The 22,514-nt window shown below is 33.0% G+C and overlaps 1 long non-coding RNA gene across 1 annotated transcript in view; it reads left to right on the top strand.

The window, feature by feature from the left end:
* The first annotated feature begins 2,414 nt into the window (after positions 1-2,414).
* LOC141452831 (uncharacterized) overlaps positions 2,415-22,514 on the top strand; it is a 37,571-nt gene continuing 17,471 nt past the window's right edge. Inside the window, exons 1-2 of the long non-coding RNA XR_012457649.1 lie at positions 2,415-2,517; positions 3,124-3,180. This is a non-coding gene — a long non-coding RNA (uncharacterized lncRNA). The remainder of the gene's footprint in view (positions 2,518-3,123; positions 3,181-22,514) is intronic.

Below are 22,514 nucleotides of genomic sequence, written 5' to 3'. Positions count from 1 at the left end.
TTTCTTGCCAGTCTCAGGGAAGATAAGTTACACTTGAAAGCATTAATGTCTTTCTTCCCTGTAAGATTATTCTTATTTTTCCTAATTCCATGTATTAATGATTAATGAATTAACAGCAAACTTCATAACATTTGCAGAAATTGTCACGTTCATCAGCGTAATACTTGTAAATTGGATTTAAAGAGTTTTAAGTGGTAACTTTGTAAATAGTAGTAAGAGCAAATCGGGGCAGTATTCACATCAGATAATTAATTTTTTTCGTTCTTTTTAAGAATTCATTTAATTTCATGAACATGAAATCATAACAACACTACGTCTATGTTTTATTTAATATTAATTTTTTTGATGATTCCATTTGAGAATGGAATCGACACGTCGTGGGAATGTGTAACGTCAGATGATGACGCGTGAAATGTTAGGCTATTCACACGTCATCGTCTTTCTTTTCATTCTTTTTGTTTAACGTAAAAAAGGAAAAGAAAAAAAAAACGGGAGAGTTGTTCGGGCATTAGGTAAACTGAAGGAAGAAATAAATACAGATGACGAGGAAGACGGAAAGACTGTGGGAACAGTCCCTTTTTCCTTCTTCTTCGTCGAACGAAAAATGTAAAAAAAAAAATGAGACAGAGAGATTTTACTTCATGGCCTGGGCATCTTCGAACTACTTAGTAAATGGTACAAAAAACAGTATACACTAATTACTATCAAAATGAGCTTTATTTCCTCTGTTTATTATTAACAAAATCCCTTCTAATCGACAGACAATGATCCCGTCAATTAAATAATTTTCGATTTCATCGTAAGAGGATTAAAAGCTCTTTTAATTCCTCGCTCACTAATTTCGCCATTTTTGTTTTTTTTTAAATGCATGAGAATTCCTCTTTATTTATATTCCAAATGTTCTTGAATGTTTCTATATGACGTTCTAATCAGATAATCTGAGATTAGTACTACCAAACCAATAAGCAGTCCCTATTAAAATTATAAATATTTCACTAAAAGAAATTGTGGTTTGTCTTGGTTTTCTGAACGGTTTATTTTTTATTTCCAGCCCTTAAACGTTTGGCTTCCATCTTTATTCTCAAGAATTATCAAGAGGAAAATGTATTAGAGTACAGTATATCTAATGTACTTAACTTCTCCCCGAACTTGGAAGGAAAATTGGTAAACGATTAGAGAAAATCATGTATAATTGAGTGGCAGTTTCTTTCACAGTTATCTAGTCGAGAAATGATGTTTTGAAGAAGCGTGAAAGTTGGCCTATCGGTGATTGATAATAAAGATATTAGAAAAAAAAAGACTCAATTAATTGTTGTGGCGGTAAAGAAATCGAATAAAAGGCAACATTTTGGTTAAGTAATGAATGCAGGTGGGTTAAGCGGATATCTGAATACTCATCAACTCATACTCAATACTCATCTAATCATAATTTAATGATGAAATTTTTTTGTAAATTAGAGGTTGCACGGATAAAGCGCCAGAAACCACAAAATTTATGCGATAATGAGGTACTTCTGCTCAATCAATTTCTTTCTTATTTGGAATTTAGCTTAAACATTTAATCCCTACTATTAATATTATACAGCTCTTTTCTTTCATTGGTAAATTTTTACCAATACTTTTTTCTTTTGTTTTGTAACTATTATTTAATCGAAGCCAGGATGACAAGTTGCAGTAAAAAGAGAAGCAGATTAAGACGTCATGTTAAAAAGCCACTAGAAAAAAAAAGACTGAAAGGAACAGGACAATCTTAACAACACGTCTGCATCTTTCCATAACTCGGATCCTCTCCATAACTTTTTGCAATCTTCTTACACTTCGAATTTTTATCACTTTCTGGTTTACAGAGGGTTTTTATCACTCATTCGGCTTCTTCATCACTAATAATTCCAAAAAAAATGAAGTAAACATTAGCGATGCACCTCATATTGAGAGGGGGATAACTCCCTTTATAGTGTCGCTTTTTTAGGTGACTTATTTTTCCACGTGACTTTATTGATTTAATAATGAAAGATTTAATGTTTTTAGACACTTAATGTTTTAATTTTTACTAGTGGGAAACACTCCATCTACATCCTGTATACATAAACAAGTTCAGAATCCTGGAAATAGAATGAAAAATACTACAGGAAATTAAATTATTTACAAAATATGAAAACAAAATTATTCAGGAAGTTCACAATAGAGTAATAAGTTTTTTCGTCGCTAATAAAGGAAGTATCAGACTATTATTTAAGTTAATAAGGAAATGATTGAATATCTGTTTTTAACGTCCGGATGTACTATTTAACTTATTTCTTATAAAATAGTTACCTTTGCTACTTTAACTAATCTAATAATTGGCAGCTTTCATTGTTACTGTTTTTCTTTTTTCTATTGTTTCAAAATGTTATTATCATTTCTTTAGGTCGCCTAGAAAATATTAGTTTATATGTTTACTTCCAGTCCATTTTACTGAGTGCAGAATATTTCCAAGTTTAACATTCATTCAGCCATCATTTACCCTACTCTTACAAGGTAAACAATCATTAACATTTCCATCAATCCAAAATGTAAGAGCACTTTTTGATAATGTGGATCTGCATGAAAGTTTGTTAAGATGAAAGCATGAATTCGAAACCATCCCAAATAAAACTGTTACATTTTTATGGATTCAGAAACTGCACCTTGAAATATTTTTGATTATTTTATTGAGATTAATTTTTTTTACATAAATTTTTTCTCAAAGTGAAAAATGGAATGAATTCAGGAAAAAAGAACAATCTTAGCACTATTACTGCGACTTCTCACTATTAATAGAATTAGTTTTTTCAAATTTAAAGAAAATCGTTTGAACTAACTTGCTGCTTTATTATTTATATTTTGGAGTTTCAGGCGATTTTACCGTGCTAAAGTTGCAGAAAATTATCTTTGTGTAGAATGAGGTAAGAAAAGTAGTGTGAATGAACGGATTTTGTTTAATGAACCACCGCAGCTTGATTGGCTTTCTTAAAACTGGCAAAAACTGTGAATTCTTTCACCTATTGTCAACTTCCTAAGCCGGTTTTTTGGAAAATGATTAAATTGGGTAGATGTGGCAAGCAATCAATACTTGAGAATTGAAATATTTCTTCATTATTACAGTTGAAGACCATTTTGAGTAAATGCATTGGAATAGGCGAGTACACGCATAGACAAATGGTAAGTGTTTGCCTCACAAACATGCATGTAATGGTTTGGAATCAGGACTGATCACATATTTCACCATGTAAGTACAAATATGGTTGCCCTGTTGATTGGTGCGATACTTTAAACAGCAACATTCAAGCCAACTCTTAACTTGCAGCTCTTACTTTTGTAAACTCAGATTAGAAAATTATTACTGCTTATAAAAGTTAAATTTGAGTGTAGCCTTCTTAAAGAAGCAGAAAATCAAAACTTGAAACACCTCAAAATCCTAATCACTTCAGCTGGTTTACGGTATCAACAAAATAGCTAACGTGTTTATATCATTCAAAATATGGTCAATTAAGCCATATGGCTCGAATCCAGGTAGATAAATTACTTAAAAAAAGACCTAGAATAAATGGCAGAAAGATTTTAACTCTTTTTCCCGCTAATTGTTTGAAGGTTCGAATTCTTCACATTTGCCAACATCATTCTGGAACTTTTCACCTTTACAAAAATGTTTATCTTACTTCTTTTTTATCTAGTTTGTGTACTTTTATAGAAACACCAAAATGTTCACGCTTACTTAATAGTGAAAAGAAAGACGAAATAATAGAAAATTATTTTTAAATCTCCATAAGACGCAGTCCAAAAAAAGAGACCATTAATCATTAATGTTAAACTGGATGAATCAATCATTCATGGTTTGACTGTAAAATATGAATGTAATTAATTTTTTCTCTCTCTTTTTGTAAGCAATAATGGGAGGGGTTAACTCCACTTTTAATTAAAAGTTGGTGCTTGTTCCATTCGTTTTAATAAAGTTTCATTTAGTAATAACTTTCAATATTCATTATTAAATAATTTCTAACATTTAATGGACGAGGAAGAATTGGGGAATAAGAAGGGAAGTAGAATATAAGATAATCTTGGTGTGCTTGATAAGAGAATATTAAATATAGCATGAGTTTTAATTATCTTGATTTATCTGTTAATAAAGATATTAGGATTGTATCTTATCAAATACCATTACGCAGCTAGTTCAGTTCATTATAGGTCCCACAGCTTAATTTATATTCAACTCGGCTATAATCCGTTATTATTATTATGTGCTCTCAAATTCATTTAGCGAATAATAACTGTTGGTCTTTTTTTATCTTTGTCAATTTATACTTTGTTGAACTACTTTGTTGAATCTTAAATCTTATTAAATTGATATGATCTGTGTGTAACAGTATAGTACCACGAAGGGATCGCAATGAAGTAATGATTCGTATGATCCAAAATTCTAAAAGAATACTTCTGAGGTGATGGAGGTGATTCGCCAACTCACTTTTGCTCTCAGATAATATTTCGACTCACTTTTGTTAGCATCCCATACTAGCATCTCAGTTCCTTAAAACAATTTTCTTCTAGCATTCAGTATAAGAGGTTGATTATGATTTTGATTCTTCATTAAATCATATGTGATCTGACAACACAATACAGTACGTAAAGCTGTAATCTCAGGGAGCGATATCCTCATGGCTTTAGTATAATTTTCACCTCCTTCCTCCACAAAGTCACAAACCTACTTGAAGTTAGAAAGACTTTCTTTAAAAAATAGTTATTTACGTTTTATCAACCGGATAATTACTTTTAATAATGAGTGGATTTATTTCGACAACTCTAACAGAAAAAACAAAATGGACTATATGAGACTAACCACTGTATTCGTCCAAGAAGCCAAATATACAAGATAAAAGAGATAAAGTCGAGAAATTTTCTAGACGTCAATCATTTTGAGGCTGGTTTCAGCTGTGATACATCTGAACTGCTAAATCCATTCGCAAACAATAAAACAGAACGCCGAACAAAAACGAAGGACGGGCGATCGGAGAATTTTTGCTCCTCCCATTGACTTATTAGTTTTATAGTCAAATTGAGAGCTTCCTTTGACATTGAATTCAGAAGGACTTGATAGTTTAAGTATTAAAGTACATTACCTAAACAGCATTGAAACAGAAATAGTTTTTTATATTTCTATGGATAACTCAATTGTGAAAAGAATAAAACTTGAAAAGTAGCAAGTGATTGGTCCATTGTTCTGTCTTCAAACTAAAATATAAAATCACAATTTTATTTATTTTTATAGCAACTTTGCTTGAATCGGTAAAATTTAAACCGCAAAGATTTTAGTTACATTCCATTATTATTATTTTTATTTTTTTAATTTATTTGTTAAGTTACACCAGCACTAGATGCCCTATTAGTAACAATGACAATAATACTCCCTAAGCCATCTATAGGATTAGCTTCTCTCTTTTGAAGAGAGAAAATCGCGAGTCCACTGGCGTTTTAATCGTCTGGGAGGATGATCTGGATGGTGATGAGATGATAAATGGCGGACAAGAGGATTGGAATGAGAGTGCAAGTTCTGGATGAAAACTTTTATAGCGAGTTCGTGCAACCTGACAATTCTATTATTAAAAAAAGAATATTACTTTACGGTCATTAAGAATGCAAAAGTGTGGTAAAAATAAGATGTTTTTAGAAAATTTTGTAAGGTTAGAAGTTTGTGAACTGTTGTAAGGTAAAAAGTCATGCAAATTTTTCACACTTTTTACTTTTCTTTTAATAAAGTTTCATAATAAAATATTAATTAATAAGTTGTGAAATTGCCAAAGTTATTAGGCAACCAAGTGGAGTATGAGAATTAAACTAATTGAAGTGAAACTTACTTTAGCAAAATAAATTGGCAATTTAATTATAATAGGGTGATTTCGAAGTGTAATGAAGTGAAGATGAGAGGTGTGTGGAAATTCCATTTGCACTAATTTAACCCCCTTCCAATCAGCTGGTTTCAATATTAGTTTTCCGTCCGTAATTAGAATGACTCGTTCATTCTTTTTTTTTCTCTTTCCTTGTTGTGGGTGGCAGGTCTCATACTTTATTACCTGAACTCTCATGCGTTTCAGAACCATAGAGATAAATTTTGTTACTAATATCAGCTGGCCTCTGCACTTAACTTTTGTTCATAAACCTAAATGGATTACTCCTTAATTTAGGATAAATGTTCCAATCTTTAATACTAAAAGCAGTTCGCACAAATTGTGACCAAATTATAACAGTTTATATGAAAGATGAAAAATATTCCTGAGAAGCCCTCAGATTTTCTTTTGCTAAGAGCCCTTACTGCTCACTTTTCTGTCATGGACAGTCTACAAGAAGCGTGAAAATACCAGACTGTAGCCTGGCAGCGCTCTGAAATATCTCTGGTGGATTGCTAGTTTACTGTGAACAGTAGTTGATGCGCATTCAAAATAATTAGACTAAAGAAATAGACCACTTCGCTATCTAATCTTACAACACATTTCTCCTTCAATTTGTGCGTTCGCAGTTGCCTGATTTTATTAGCAGAAAGTAGTGCAGACAACCAAAAAAAATTTAAAGGCACTTTATGAATTGTTGAAGATAACAAACATCAGTATAAACCCGATCAAAACGAAATGATGAAGGTAAAAAAGAAGCCTGGAAAGAAGCAATGATGCTTAAAATAAGGTTAAACGGAGAAATAATTAAAAAAACAAAGTTGTAAGAGAGATCATTGAGTGATAAGGAGCAGCAAGCAGAATGTTCAGATTTGTCAGAAGTAACTTCTTAAATCATAAGATGTGTGCAAGAATATGAAGATGGCCAGACACAAATCTACATAACTTTCGATTCTCATTTATTGTAGTGAATCGTTGACTTTGACTCCAATGATTTGTTGAACATCTAAGCTGCCAAAATTTACTGTAAGCAAGGTGGAAGGCCAGGGACTAGTTCGGAATGTAGGACCCATAACGAAAACCGTCGAAAGATCGAACGAAGAGGCTGAAGTGGTTTAGATAACTATTGCAGAGCTCTAAATAACTCCAGCGTGGATTGCAGAAGAGAGTTGAGAGAGTCCAGATTACAAAGGATGCTGCAAGAAGAAGAGGAAATAATTTGACGGGACTGTAATTTGCTATTTTAAAGATTTTATTAAATTTAAAAAAATAATTAGGGGAAAGAAAACAAAGAGTTGATAGGGCAGACTGTACAAACGCTAACAACAATGCTGCAATCTTGTGGACCAGAGCACGCACTAAGAAAATCGATAAGAATTCATGAGGTACTCACTCACCCTTCTCTTCTCTTGGCTACATTCTTCTGGCACGACTATACCTACACCAATTCATACTTTAATTATTTTTAGTAAAAATATCTAGATCGTATTATAGACTTCTACTGCTTATTCGAAAATATAAACACTATTTAATTGAAACAATTACTCTTCGCCAGGAGAGCTAAAGATCATGAGAAGACAAAATCTAAGGTTAAATCTATGTTTTTAAATCTATTGAGCTAAATCTATTAATATTTTTAATCAAAATTTGATGTACCTTACTGAGCTAATACAATTTTTTAGCTTCAAATAAGGTGAAGTTTGTATTTGGGACTTCTCCATCTTTTCAAGCACAAGCCTTTGCATTATATTTTTTTTTGTTAAAAGCAGTATTGGCCTGGATGCTAAATTCAACAGTTCTGCAGCTGTTCATAACTTGTTGATCCTATTCTTTGATGGATTAGACAGGTCGGATGAATTTTCCTTCTATAATACTTATACTTCCTATTTTTAATTTGCAATCAACTATTCCAAACTCCTCCTTGCCAGATGGGGGGGGGGAAATCATGCGTTGCATTAAGTTATAAATAATAATCTACTTTTAGGTCATCCAATTCGAGTGGCTTCTGAGCCAGATGGAAACTGAATTTAAGGCGCTTGTGACCTTCGCATCGATGGGCAAAAAAAAATCTTCTTTTTTACAATGTTCTCAAATTAAAAGCCTGACTGATATTTCATTTCTTAAGAAACAAGAGTGCTTGCAATTTCGAATAACAGAAAAGGACTCCTCGTTCTTTTGCTTTTCTTGGACTAGTTTCAAACCTATCATCATATCTTATAAGAAAGTTTTTGCTGAAGAATTCATTGTATAAAAAACTTGATGAATGTAATTGATAGGAGGTTTTACTTGAAGGTGCGATTTCAATTTGCTGAAGATTGCAGAGAGTAAATAAGCTACACCTGCTGAGAGTCCACATACGAGGGTCGTTTGAAAAGTCCGTGCAAAAATAAAAACTACTTAATTTTTTGGGGTAAACCTTTTTTATTTTTCAACATAGTCTCCTTTTAGGCTTATACACTTCGTCCAACGCTGCTCTAGTTTGTTGATCCCTTCCGAATAATAGGATTTGTCCAAGTCTGAAAAATAGCCATTCGTTTCTGCAATCACCTCCTCGTGTGAATAAAATCTTTTTCCCGCCAGCCATTTCTTCATATTGGGGAACAAATAGTAGTCCGAGGGAGCCAAGTCTGGAGAATAGGGGGGATGTGAAACGAGTTGGAACCCTATTTCCATTATTTTTGCGACCACAACTGCTGAGGTGTGAGCTGGTGCGTTGTCGTGATGGAAAAGGACTTTTTTGTGGGCCAATCGTGGGCGTTTTTCATGCAGCTCGGTTTTCAAACGGTCCAATAACGAAGAATAATATGCACCTGTAATAGTTTACCCTTTTCCAGATAGTCGATGAGGATTATTCCTTGCGAATCCCAAAAGACAGTCACCATAATCTTTCCGGCCGAAGGAACGGTCTTCGCCTTTTTTGGCGCAGATTCCCCCTTGGTAACCCATTGTTTAGATTGTTCTTTGGTCTCAGGAGTGTAGTGATGTATCCATGTTTCATCCACAGTGACGAAACGACGCTTAAAGTCCTGCGGATTCTTCTGGAACAGCTGCAAACCGTCCATGCAACACTTCACACGATTTCGTTTTTGGTCAAGCGTGAGCGATCGCGGCACCCATCTTGCGGATAGCTTTGCCATGTCCAAATGTTGATGCAAAATATTATGTACCCGTTCATTCGAGATGCCCACAGCACTAGCAATCTCACGCACCTTCACTCTTCTGTCATCCATCACCATATCATGGATTTTATCAATGATTTCTGGAGTAGTAACCTCAAAGGGCGTCCAGAACGTTCAGCGTCACTTGTGCCCATATAGCCACTCCGAAAATTTTGAAACCACTTATAAACTGCTCTAATCGAAGGTGCAAAGTCACCATAAAGTTTATCAAGCTTCTCTTTAGTCTCCTGAGGCGTTTTGCCTTTCATAAAGTAGTGTTTAATCAACACACGAAATTCTTTTTCGTCCATTTTTTGAAAATCACTCGACTTCCTCGATTCAAACGAATGCCAAACACAAAGAAATTGACCGATCTGGCTGAAACTTGGTGTGTGTTCTTCCAAGAGAAGCTACTAACTAAACATAACCTCGATACGCGCCAGCAGTGCTATCTCTCTGACTTTGCACGGACTTTTCAAACGACCCTCGTATATTAGCTGTTTACACACAGACAATTCTCCCTAATAATTCCACATGAAAACCATGTTCATGAAATATTACCTTTTTGAAACAAATTTATGTATTTCTTTACTACAAAATCTATTTAAAGAAGAGAAAGATTGTAAAATTAACTTTTTAATTAATATTTTTAATTCTATCTCACTAGCTTTTATTTTTAATTTTTCACGAAAGGGGGAAAAAATCCTGTCATAATTTTCCATTTACATCTTTTCGAATGATTTATGATCGCACGAAGAGAAAAAAAATAATAATAAATATCCCGGAGTATAATAAATTATGATTAGTATATCCCAGGAAAATTTGCGGTAATAACTTGCCAGCACTTTACCACGCATTTTTCCCGTGCGAAGAATTTTTATATTATTGCAAACATAAAGTATTTTACACTACAGATTCACTTCATTGTTAGTTATTTACTACTACAAAAATATGGATTGATCAGTGATTACTAGATAACAATAAACAAGACGAAAATTTACTTTTAAAGCAGAAAGTGTAAAGAAAAATGGACATTTTAGATTGGGAGTAACATATGAAATTTTTGTGCTTCAATCGAGAAAGTATTTGGGAGAAATGGCTCAGAACTACAGGAATTCAGTCTGCTTCAAGCCTACCAGAAGTCGGTGTTTAGTATAGTTAGGACTTGGCACACTTTCGGGTTTTCAATAGCGTTATCTGCATGTATATATCTTTTAATTAATTGAGAAATTTTATATTTATTTAATGAATCTATTTTTTGTGCATATATGAAGATAAGTAACCAAACTACTTTAGATGGGTTCATACTAAGAGTTTATTAGTTAAGAATTTAGAGAGAATGGACCTCCTTTTTGTTTACTCTTAACAGATAATGTTCAGAACTGAAAAAAAAAAAAATCTCTGAGATATTAGAGGGAGAAGTTACAAGACTTCCTAAATCAATCATAATCAAGCATTTGTTAATGTTATTTAATATTATTTTTAACAGAATTTTATCTAACGGTTTAAAATCTTTTAAATTAACCATTTTTTATTTAGTATATAGCTTGAAAAAACAATTATATATAACTTAAGTTTTATTTGTGTTGGTCATTCTTCATCAATTTGTTTTACACTAATCTTGTTCAATTCTTTTCTTCATGCTTTAAGAACTTATTAATCCAGTTTAAAGATTGTTGAATTGCATTCAATTTTAACACCAACTCTCCAGTTTCCAGCCTTGAAAGTACGATATCTTTAACCTTGGTATCCAAGGTTTGTCGCGAGATGTTTCAAAAAGATATTTGAAGTATTTTTTTGAACTTTTTGATGACTGATTCATTAATCCAAAGATAAGAAAGATTATTACTATTTTAAGCAATAATGTTTAATATATTTTAATTCCAAGTTTTCAACCGAGGGACTAGATCATCTTCAGGGCTTATGCTAATTAAAAATTATAATTTGTTTTGTTACATTGTTAGCATTAGAGATTGGCGTGTCTTCTGTCAAGACTAATTATAATATTTAAACCGTATAAGCCTCGAAGATGACCTGGTCCCTTGGTTGAAAACTTGCAAAAAAAGAAATGAAAAATCATGACTGAAATTTGATAATAAACTTTTCACGCTCCATGTTTAGCTCTTTCTTTCTTAATTCAGCGCAATTGAAGCTCCAAATAGACATTGAATTAAATGATTGACTGATTTTTTCGAATGGAAGAGATAAACTTTTTTATAAATTGAGAAATTGGCTCGATTAATTAATTACCATTTGGCACTTTCGTTAAAAGAGAGATTTAGAGGACAAAATACCTTAATAGACATAATGTTTTACAATATTTACTTTTTTTTAATAAAATATTTTATTTTGTATTTCGGGTTCTCACTCTAAACTAAATTTTACAATTTTTGTATATTGACTGACTGCCAGTTTTACATTGGCCTCCAATTTTTTGGGAAAATTATTTTAAATTAAATTAAGTTGAGCTCATTTCCGTTTATATCGAGTTTCTCGTGTGGAACTAAGGATAACCTTCTTCAATTGGTCACTCAGATTCCATTTAATATTAAAAGCCCAAAAGCTAGTGGCTTCTTGAAATTTTTATCCACCCCTGAAATGTAAGGTGTACTGCAATAGCACTGTTTTAAAATTCTATCCCTGTTTAATATTATTTGTAATAATATTTCCTAACATTTCAAAGCAAAAGAAAAGCACTTGGAATGAAAATACAAACTAGAGATTAATGAAATCTAATCAGTGATTAATTGATATAGTAATAAAGCTATTTAACGTTGAATACACAAATTTTTAAATAATATTAATGGCGAAATATGAGGGTATTACTTGTACGTTAATGTTCAAATCTGTACTTTTTCGTTTTTTCGTACTACAATCTCAGTGTACAAGAGGATTATGTTGTTAGGATAAGGATTTGTGAAATCTTTGATAGCGGATATTAATCAGATCTGATATGAAAAGGATGGGTACGTCATTATGGAGGATATTGGAGACATAATAAAGATTTTTGCGAAGGTTGTCAGATTGTAAGGATGGGATTTGGTAAAGATTGGAATGTTTAGTAATGCCCAACACCTCTAACCCTTTCAAGTTGGAGCAATGTTTTTACAAAGTAAGTTTGTTATATGTTTGTTTAGATCGTTTGTTGAGCAGTTTTGATAACATACGTAATCGTCGGTTAGTCTCCATTCTTTTGGTCTACAAGTTAGTCACTTGTCCACGTTTAATCCATGGTACTCTGTCAAAAGTAGAAAGCGTGAATTTCAGTTTCAATCCTAACCTTACTGAATACTGTCTCAGACATCCGAGGCACCATGAAGTGATACAATTAGGTATCACTTAAGTTACTTTGAAAGTTACTTATGTTATTTTACTCTTGTATCAAATTTGCATGTTTTAAAGTTTACACTTGCACATACATAAGTGGGTTAACACTTCTCAGTAAATTATAGGAACATCTTGTTGTAGCAAAAGATTGCCTTGCGTCTGCCCACTTTGCTACAGTTATACTTTTTCTGACTTTTTTACTCTCTATCTTCTAAAGTAATTATGGAGTTCTTAGATAAAATGTTTACATAATATTCTGGGTTTACCGTTTAAGAAGACCTACACCAATAACAAGCTCGTTATACAAATTTACTTTGAAACGAATTTAAGTCATATTATTTTGAATGTCATTACACCACGAGACAGTAGTACTACTAGGAATTCCAAAATCGATTTTGCAGCAGTTTACAACGTGTTAGGTAGTATTGGACCCATTGATACGTCAGGCTAGCGTTGGTATTATAGAATGGGCTAGGTCAGTAAACGGTTAGCGTGGTCGCCCAACGTAGTTGAGAGTAAATCGTCTCTCATTCGCTGAGTGTGAGTTAGCTTGGCGCGTGTGGTAGTAGAACGGGCTTATGCAACCAACCAGAGCGCCACGCTCTTGAATGGATATTTATAGGTAGACTGTGTGAGAGAGGACAGAGCGTAACAGCTGACTTGGGCCAGACGAGGTGGGTAACACAGGACATGAGGAGGGTGATGGGCCGGGAAACGGCGGAAGGTTTGTCTATGTCTCTCTCTTACGCTCTCTTACTCAATGTCGGCAATCCTGAGGGCGTCTGCGGCTGACTACTCCGTTTACTAGAGGGTAAAGTGTACAAGGGAAACGACGCGTACAGTTGCTGTGTTAGAGAGAAAATAGGAGACGGGGTTAGTAGGGTTTAGGGCCCTAAGGGAGATAAGGCTGTACGGCGGTGAGTAGAGGGCCCATGAATGGGATTCAGGTCGGTAGTAACGCGGCGCTCTCTGTTAGCAACGAGTGAGAGAGGGTGCGAGGGTGTGTTGACTGAGTGGAGGCAGTAAGCAGTAACATGGGTCGGTTGCTAGCGGCGGGCAGTAAGGGAAAGAGCTGGCTAAAGGGAGGCGGCAAGGTCGGTCGGTTGGGCATGACTCAACTACAAGGACCGGGGGCGGCAAGTGTGTTGCGACCTTGGCCCCGGTCACTCAGGCAAGGCAACCGTCCACCTGACCTCCCTCTCAATCTCAAACGCACTTCCTACTGACCTTAGTCCTACTTGACCCTTCGCTTCCTTCAACAATCTAGCGGACAATGACATCTTAGTGTCCTCTCCAACTACTGCTCTCTTCAGTTCGTAATGCTTCCACAACAACTCTCTTCTAACATCATTTTCATTCCATATATTCTCTTTCCAAGTGTTACTATAACAACTATTCTATAACAACTATAACAACTTTCTTGCTATAAAATTCTATTTGCCTAATGTATTGCATAATTTACTAATGATCGCTTAAATTCTTTTAAAATTAATAAATGGTTTAATTTATCCCAGAGTTTTGTTAAAAAAAACACTTTCTTGGCTTACTTTTTAAAATCCAGGCAACATAATTTCTCAGCTAACGTACGGAAACTAGACTTTAGTTTACAATATTTCTAAGCGTTTTGTGATGTAATAATGCACTTGTTGTAGTCTTTCCTTGAAGGCTCTCAACGGATACCTTGTCTTATAAAATAAGCCATACTCATATTATCGGCTTAAGAAAAATTTAATTTTCTAATAGATTGTTGTAATTAAATTTGCTAATATCCAACCCACTAGGCGTTAAGCCCTTGGAAAAAAGTCGTGAAGCATTCGTAAATTATAAAATGAATCCTTTTTTCGAAATCGTTTGAGAATCCAAATCAAGTTTTATAAGAAGTTTTTTTTTCGAGTAGAACCCATATCTTCGTGAATGTTTACATCTCTTCACTGGTGAACCCCAACTTTTCGTGGCTAACTTCATGAAAAGAATACCTACCTCCAAGCGAATACATTAAAACCGTAAAATACCACTTTCTCATTGATTGTTCACTAGAGATTTGATCACTTGTCTTTTTGTTGACAATGTTATTCGAGTGAAAATGAAATTTAAAATTTGTGTCTGAACAGCTGTAAAGAAGATATTGAGGAGGATAACTAATTAAATTCGTTCTAAAAAGAATTGTGTGTATCGATTGAGGGAGATGAGAGATGTTTTCAAATGTATTTTATACGTTCTACAGCAGGGAGATGCAGCTTCACTGAGCTATAAATGCAAGGGGTGGTGAATCGGTAGCAAGAGGAATAGCCATTTGTTTTCAAAACAATAAGGTTTGTCCTATGTTTTTGTTAGCATTGTCATATATATTTCTCTTTCGGGCCATCTCTGTATCCTGCACTCTAAACTTTCAATCAATAGCTGGACGAAGACCAAAAAAAAAAGTTTATGAAAACCTTGTAATATTCCCTGGATAAAATTTGTTCTTCATTTTATTATAAAATGTTCGATATATTTTCATTGTTTTATAAGTTGATTAAATCTTACAATTAGTTAACTGAAAAGACCTCCTCATATTTACCTGTCTAAAAGACGTAAATATGTACAGTAAAATGTAAGTTAGTATTTAGATTTAATTTAGTTATTAATTTATTAATTTTAAAAGGGATAGGATATAGAGCAATTTCTCCTTGCAGTATGAATGTGTATCAGTAAAATGTATTTGTTAGCTTAGGAGTATTTATCGAGTGATTGGCAGGAATGCTAGCGTGAATATTTAGTAAAGATTTTTATCTCAGAATTGAAAGCATTTTGTTTTGTCTTGTTTGTTTGTTTTTTGTTTTAAATATTTCAACCCCATTAGGTTTAATTTTCTTGGAATTGTTTTACTTAAGGGCTGGATATGTTAAACAAAAAGTACTGCGCCCCAGCAGTTAATTTTTTTTAAAAAAATAATCCCTTACGATTAGTCAGATCAGTAATATTTAAAATATGGCTTAGTATTGTAATGCATAATACAAACATACTTTTAGTTGGCCCCGGAACAAGTTTTTTAGTGTGGTAAATGCTCGCAAATTCTGCAAGTAACAAACGCATCATCTGCTACAAGTTAGTTACCAAAGAGGCTTATTGTTTCCATGCCCTTGTAAGCTCCCTCTCTTTATGAGGTTCAGGGTTTTACCAATAGAGTTGTGTTCTCTGGTTTTAACATGCCAAAGAACTATTTCCGCAACTTAACTAATAAAATGCAAGCAAAAATTTCCTGCTCTCCCTGACATTATCTGTACATGGACCCTGGGTTACTCAAAACCTTCCCTTTGAAGAAATGAGGCTTCTTTTTCTGTCACAGTTAGCACGCATCCATCTTTGGCAGAACATCTTGTGAAGATGTTTTCCGACCTACCGTGCTTTATTAAAAGACATGGGTTTAGTCCAGAATTAGTTCCATGCCAAATTTAGTCAGCATGGACTATATCTAGTTTGGATCAACAACAACTGTTACCGACAGGATCGTTAAAGGTGTACATATTCTTCAGAATTAAAAATCAAAAATTATGAATAAAATTTGAAAACAATCTAAGAACTTGTTGGTATTTAGGCTTAGCTTTCTTCTGTAGCATTCCTTTTGTTCTTTGTGGACAGAAATTTATAAGTCACCAAATGGTTAGGCAGCGCAGTAACCTTTTTTGTTTGTCCAGCGAGGCATCCTAGAGATCATCTAATACAGTTAGACCACATTTTAAAGATTAATACAAAATTTATCAAAAGTAACAACAACAAAATGATTTTGTTTTAATCTAAGAAGTAGTTTGATTCGTCCTGTTGCTTGACAACTAGAGAGAAAACGAAGTTCTGTTAAACTTGTTCACCACAATTCTGTTATTTCTTTTCATAAATAATTGTAAAAAAAATAAAATAACATACTGAAGTCATCGTAGGACTATTGACTCGCTGTAAACACCTCGGTAGATATGTCTGCCAGCTGGACTGGTTAATCTATATCATTCATAATTCTTAGACAAAATTCTCCGTCAACTCCGTATAATATATTTGACCTAGTTTTCTTCTATTCCTTACTACTTATATACCACTCTGCACCCCTTCGTACAGTACAGTTCTGCAACAATTTACCGCCTCCACTCTCCGTCATCTTAAACTCCACCCTTAAATCTTGTTACTAAAAATCTTACATGAGATACTGTTCTCATATAAAATAGTCAAATAACTCATCCCTTCCACCCTGTCAGGCTCCAAGTTGCCATTCTCCAGCGTATCACTTTAAATATACTGAAATTTATTATGTATACATATATATATATATATATATATATATTTATCTTATTTTTATCTTTTCAAAGTTTTCTACTTTGGCTCCCATATCTAGTATCAATACTGGATTATAAATGAAATGCCACAGATTTAAAACTTATTACACTTTTTACCGGTTAAAGAGCATTTAACTTTTTTATTTTATTTTTTTCAGAAGTTACTAATTCTATTTTACATCGCATTAGTTCAAAAGTGTATATTGTGATGGTTAACTGTTTACATTGTTAAGTAGTACACTAAAAATGTTCCTGGGATCTTATTTAAAAAAAAGAAAAAAAGAAAAGTATTTGTATTTATTTTATTGATTTTAGAACTTCGTTCAATACATAGAGTTGAGCAAAATACAAAATTTGATAAAACCAAAAAGAAAGAAGAAAAAAAGAGCTCGGGGAAATGTATAACATACTCAAAAATAAACCTTATTTAATTAAAAATATATTAAATGTATAATTAAAACACATCATGGTGCGCACTAAACATTTTAAAAAAATAAGAAAATTTTGCGATAAATATTGAAATAAAAATGCACCGAGCTAGAGATAACGTATTTAAATTTTCAAGTCCTGTTATTGCTTGATTAAAAAAAAAAAAGAACAAAGAATTATGGAAAATATATTTGGAGAAATAATTCACATTCAGAAAACGTATTTTAATGTATTCAATCTAAATTAGAATGCATTTTTTATTATGGTTTCGTCGCTAACGCCAACCAAAGAGGCGCTATTTTTTTTATGTCAACGTTGGAGATTTTAAACAAGTTTTGTCTAGGGCTATAGAAAGTAAGACAACGTGACTTGGGTAAGGCACCAAGATAGCTCTGGCTGCATTGCTAAGTTATATTGCGGCACTGGGTTACTTTTCCGGTCTAGGATTATAGAAAGTAAGGCCTCGTGACATGGGTAAGGCACCAAGATAGCTCTGGCTGCATTGCTAAGTTATATTGCGGCACTGGGTTACTTTCCCGGTCTAGGGTTATAGAAATTAAGGCATCGTGATTTGGGTAAGGCGCCAAGATAGCTCTGGCTGCATTGCTAAGTTACATTGCGACACTAGGATACTTTCCCGGTCTAGGATTAAAGAAAGTAAGGCCTCGTGACTTGGGTAAGGCACCAAGATAGCTTTGGCTGCGTTGCTAAGTTACATTGCGGCACTGGGTTACTTTCCCGGTCTAGGGTTATAGAAATTAAGGCATCGTGATTTGGGTAAGGCGCCAAGATAGCTCTGGCTGCATTGCTAAGTTACATTGCGACACTAGGATACTTTCCCGGTCTAGGATTAAAGAAAGTAAGGCCTCGTGACTTGGGTAAGGCACCAAGATAGCTTTGGCTGCGTTGCTAAGTTACATTGCGGCACTGGGTTACTTTCCCGGTCTAGACAGATTTCCTTTAACAAGATTATTTTTCACAATTATGTACAAGCTTTGCGGGCCTTCCCACTAACTGTTCGGCGCCTACATAGCAAATAATGTCACAGTAAAAGAAATCTTGATTGCATAGTTCTGAAGTGTTGAAATCTGGAATTCATAGATTATTTCATAAAAACCTGCAGCAGAAAAATTAGTATAGTTTGTGGTCGCTATCTGGCTGCCTTTTAGCACTTTTGATGGACGTTGTAAACGCCACCACCAATTGCAGCTTGAAAAGTAAAGTAAAGCACAAAGAAATTTGTGAAACTGCGAGCATTTGTTATTTTAATGTTTAAGTAATTCTGTTCGAACACAAAAAGCTAAATCAGTGAAAAAAAAAATTTAAAAATCCTGAAACGATCGCAGCGCTTTCTCTTAACAGCGAAGAGTAACTCAAAATAACAAAAAATAAGTTATGCATCAGTTAAAAACTTTTTCATGACATACATATATGTGCTCTTTGTGACGTGTGTTTATATTAACGAAAAATTCAAAAAAATAAATGAATAAAAAAAAAAATCCTACGCTGAGGAACTTTATTTTTTATGTTTATTCCGCTAAAACCTTTTACTTGATGGAAATATATAGAAGATAAAATAAGAGATAGAACGTATATAAATGAAATCGAATGTGAAGGAGGATGAGAGGGTAGGAGGAGACAAGCTTTCCAGCGAAACATGTTTATTGTATTAATGTCTAACCAAAATATTATATTTGCATTTTTTTCCCTCTCTCGAATTGCAGCAAACGTAACGCCGTATTGGTATTTTATTTATTTCAGTAATTTCTTTCAATGCCGCACGCGCTATAGCCATAACTTTTTTTCGCATGGAAACGTCAAAAGAAAAAAGAGAAAAAGCAATTTTATATTTACAATTCTACTGCAATGGATTAAAAATACGCCTTCAGGAATTGATTTTTATTTTTATTTTACTTTAAATCGTATTACGGCAATTTCAATTCATATTCGAAATTGAATTTTTTTGGGTCTTAGGGGTTTAGATGTCCCTAAGGTGATCATGCGTATCTGAACTAGATGTTTGCAGTCTCGATCTTCATCTCCTTGCATTTCTTCTCTAGTAAGACCTGTCAAGAGTTTTCTCTACTTGTCTACACCTCTTCATTGAGATCTTCGTCGGAGCATCTCTTCAATTGCCTACCTATTTATGATTTACTTTTTATGTTCATTAGTAAAGCCCAATTAGATCTTAGAAGCACAATAGCGGTTAATACTAAATACTATACTTTTTCTTTCGGAACAGTTTGCAAAACTTTATTTCTAATTCAATCCTCTTTATTGTGGAACTCTTTACCTCAACCTTTAATCAATAAACCAACAATAGCAACATTTAAAACTGAATTGTATAATTATTTAATGCAAAGATGCCGCTTATTAATAATTTTAGTTATATTTCTTATTGAATTTAAAAGTCAATTAATCATCCAATAATGATTTGTGCTACATAATTTAGTTCTAAATATTTAAGTTAAAAAGAAAATTAAAGATTAATCAGTTTTAAAAAAAGAGAGCTTTGCACTTTAATTTCTTTTATTTAATGAATTTGTTTTCTTTGCCTTTAGGCGATACTGTCCTAAGACAAAATAAGATTTCTTTTTTGTTTTTCCTAACGTTGATGACCAATCTACCAACTTTACATTTACCATTCTTCTTGACCAGTCCAGTCTATCTTTAATTTTTCTGTTTGTTCCTTGTGTGACCACTTGGTTTCTCCAATTTTGTTTTTAACTTCCCTGCAGAGTATTCTGATTGTAGAGGAGAATCTGCATCTTTACGTTAAGTTAGCTGTCCTTTAAAAAAAAAAAATTCTAAAGAATGAAACTTTGTAAGAAAGTGGATACACTTATACTCAAAAGTGTGATGTTGATCGTCTTTTCTTTGGGTTGAATTAAAGAAAGGGATTGACTTTTTGTTTTGAATGTCTTATATTTTGAGGCATATCTTACTTAATCTTGACTTCTCTCCATTTATGAGGGATTGATAATTTAGTTTTATTGATGAGTAAATCATTTCGTCAGTAAATTTCGCTAATATTAGATTAAATTCATCAATAAAGTTACCACTAATGTTTGTTGTTTTCACATTTACTCAATTTAAATTGCTCTTGCTCCGTAGTAGAAGTACAAGAGTTGTGTTTTACTCACAATATGTTTTCTTCATCTTTTATCTTTCTATTTTCTTCTTTCATACTTATTTATAATTTCCTCAATCTCAGTTCTTTAAGATGTAATTTTTTTATTAAATTTCAAAATTCACATTATTCAATTTGAAATCTAAGTTCCTGCTTTGCTAGAAATATGCTTAATTTATCGGTTACAGAGAAGTATTACTTTGTAGTAACGGTGTGATAAGAGGTAACTGTCTCAGTCTCTTCAACATAGTGTGGACTCACGTAGACAGCAGTAGTTGTTTAAGCTTGAGCTTGTGCTGTCTTTTTTTTTTTTTTTAACATTGTTCAGTACTATTTGAAATCAATTTATTGAGCAATTTGTGCTTATCTTTTCTTTTTGTTTGTTACAGACTCTCCAAAGCTGAAAGTTTATTGTTTTTAAGTTAGAACAGAGAATTGTTTTCTAAACAGTATGGTTCTATTTTTATTTAAAACAGTTCTGTGATTTGGATTGTTCTAATTTCTATGTTTGGTAGGATAGCAATAACAATATATTTGATAAAGTTATTATTATTTTTTTTAGAAACATCAAATCGTGTCAAAAAGTGTGTTAGATAAGTTTTGGATTACAATATAGTGTCTATATTTGTCAAATTATCTGCTTAATAAAATTGATGTAAAGAAAAATAAAGAAAGTCTATAGCTCACAAACGTAAGAAGCATATTATATATGGTCAGCAAATACGTGCTTATTTTTCATTTCGTTTTCAGGTACAGACTAATACAAGTATTGCGAAGGCCTCAAAATTACCAAAGCGCTTGATTAATACTAAAGAAACTGCTGAAACTATATAAAGGTTGATGGCAGAGAGCGCTACTTGGGCAAGGTCTATCGGATCTTGTCTAGATTATGGATTAATCAGAAATGCAATGAATACACTCTTTCTTTGATAGTTATTTGCTAGTTAGTAATGTCCCTGTTGAATAAATCAGTCTTAATTACATATGTTGTTTTACTTTGCAACTCATTATCATTTTACTAGAAATGTTTCAGCATCGTTTTATGCCATCTTAAGTTGAAAAACTATAAAATTCCAAAACAGTTTATAAAACTCAAAAAATAAAAAGTGAAACAATATAACAGTCTAATTTATTCACAAAAATAATGGTACGAAAAATCTTCAAATAAAAAGTTTGCTCCTGTATCATATGCTCAAATAATACAAACTTCATCTGGTAAAACACATTTTTGTTTATAGAATGTTGGCGAGCTCTCTTGGTCTGATTGAACTATACTGAATGAAGGATAGTACTCTATTTTCCAGGCAATGTAGCGCCCCTAAACCGCTGAACCTTAAGTCTCAGCCAACTCACATCTTTGTCGAATGTTTTTTAACTGAAAATAATTCAATTAATTAATTGAATTTGTAATCTGAGGTATACCTGATAGCTTTGCTGGAGCTGGAAGATGATTTTTGTAAAAGCGTTGAATTGTTTTTTAATCAGAACGATTCAACTTTTGTTTAGGACAGCTCCATGTTCTGGATGTGCATCTATTCTAGGTTTCACTTAAAATTTTAAAACATGCAAAAACATAAAAGCATATGTGAATCTTCCACTAGATAAGGGGTTTTGGTTTTATATTTGCACTTCTTTTGCATGTTTATCAAGTTACTTCTTAAAGTACATCTTACTTTTCAGTACATTTGTTTTTAACTTTTCTATTTACTTTCCGATCAAAATTAAAATAAAAATTTTATGACTTAAAAATGCAGTTTACTAGAATTATTACTTTAAATTTGAATTAACAAAGTTATCTTAATTTTTGCTAATTACCCTACTAAAATCCTTCAAGACGTCCTCTTATGGCGTATTCCCCGAGGTTAAATTTGAACAAACAGTGCAAAACTGATAGTTAATTAAATTCATAGATATTTAACCAAACTGTAGAAAAGTTTACCCAAAACCACAGCAAAAAGATTTATTGGTACTTTGTTGATGCATATTATCACAAATTTTCTATTATTGGCTTTTCACTTGACCATATGTTACATTCGAGTTTACTACACACTTGTCTAATACATAAGTGGTTTTCCCCAACTCTATATCCTACCACACTTAGTAGATGTTCATACTCCTTGTGGAAATATTCTGCCAATACAACCCTAAGAAGAAAAGTATGTCTTTGAAACATAAGACACGCTGCTACCTCTTACATATGTATTGAATCTAATAAAAGAGAGTTATCCTTGGACTTTATATCGAAGAAGTAGGGAGGTTTTCTTATATT

Source organism: Rhodnius prolixus, unplaced genomic scaffold (genome assembly GCF_049639745.1).
Source record: "Rhodnius prolixus isolate KJV_2025 unplaced genomic scaffold, Rpr scaffold_3, whole genome shotgun sequence".
Taxonomy (NCBI): Eukaryota; Metazoa; Arthropoda; class Insecta; order Hemiptera; family Reduviidae; genus Rhodnius; species Rhodnius prolixus.
Note: the sequence above shows the minus strand (reverse complement) of the source record. Positions and strands in the feature narration are given on the sequence as shown.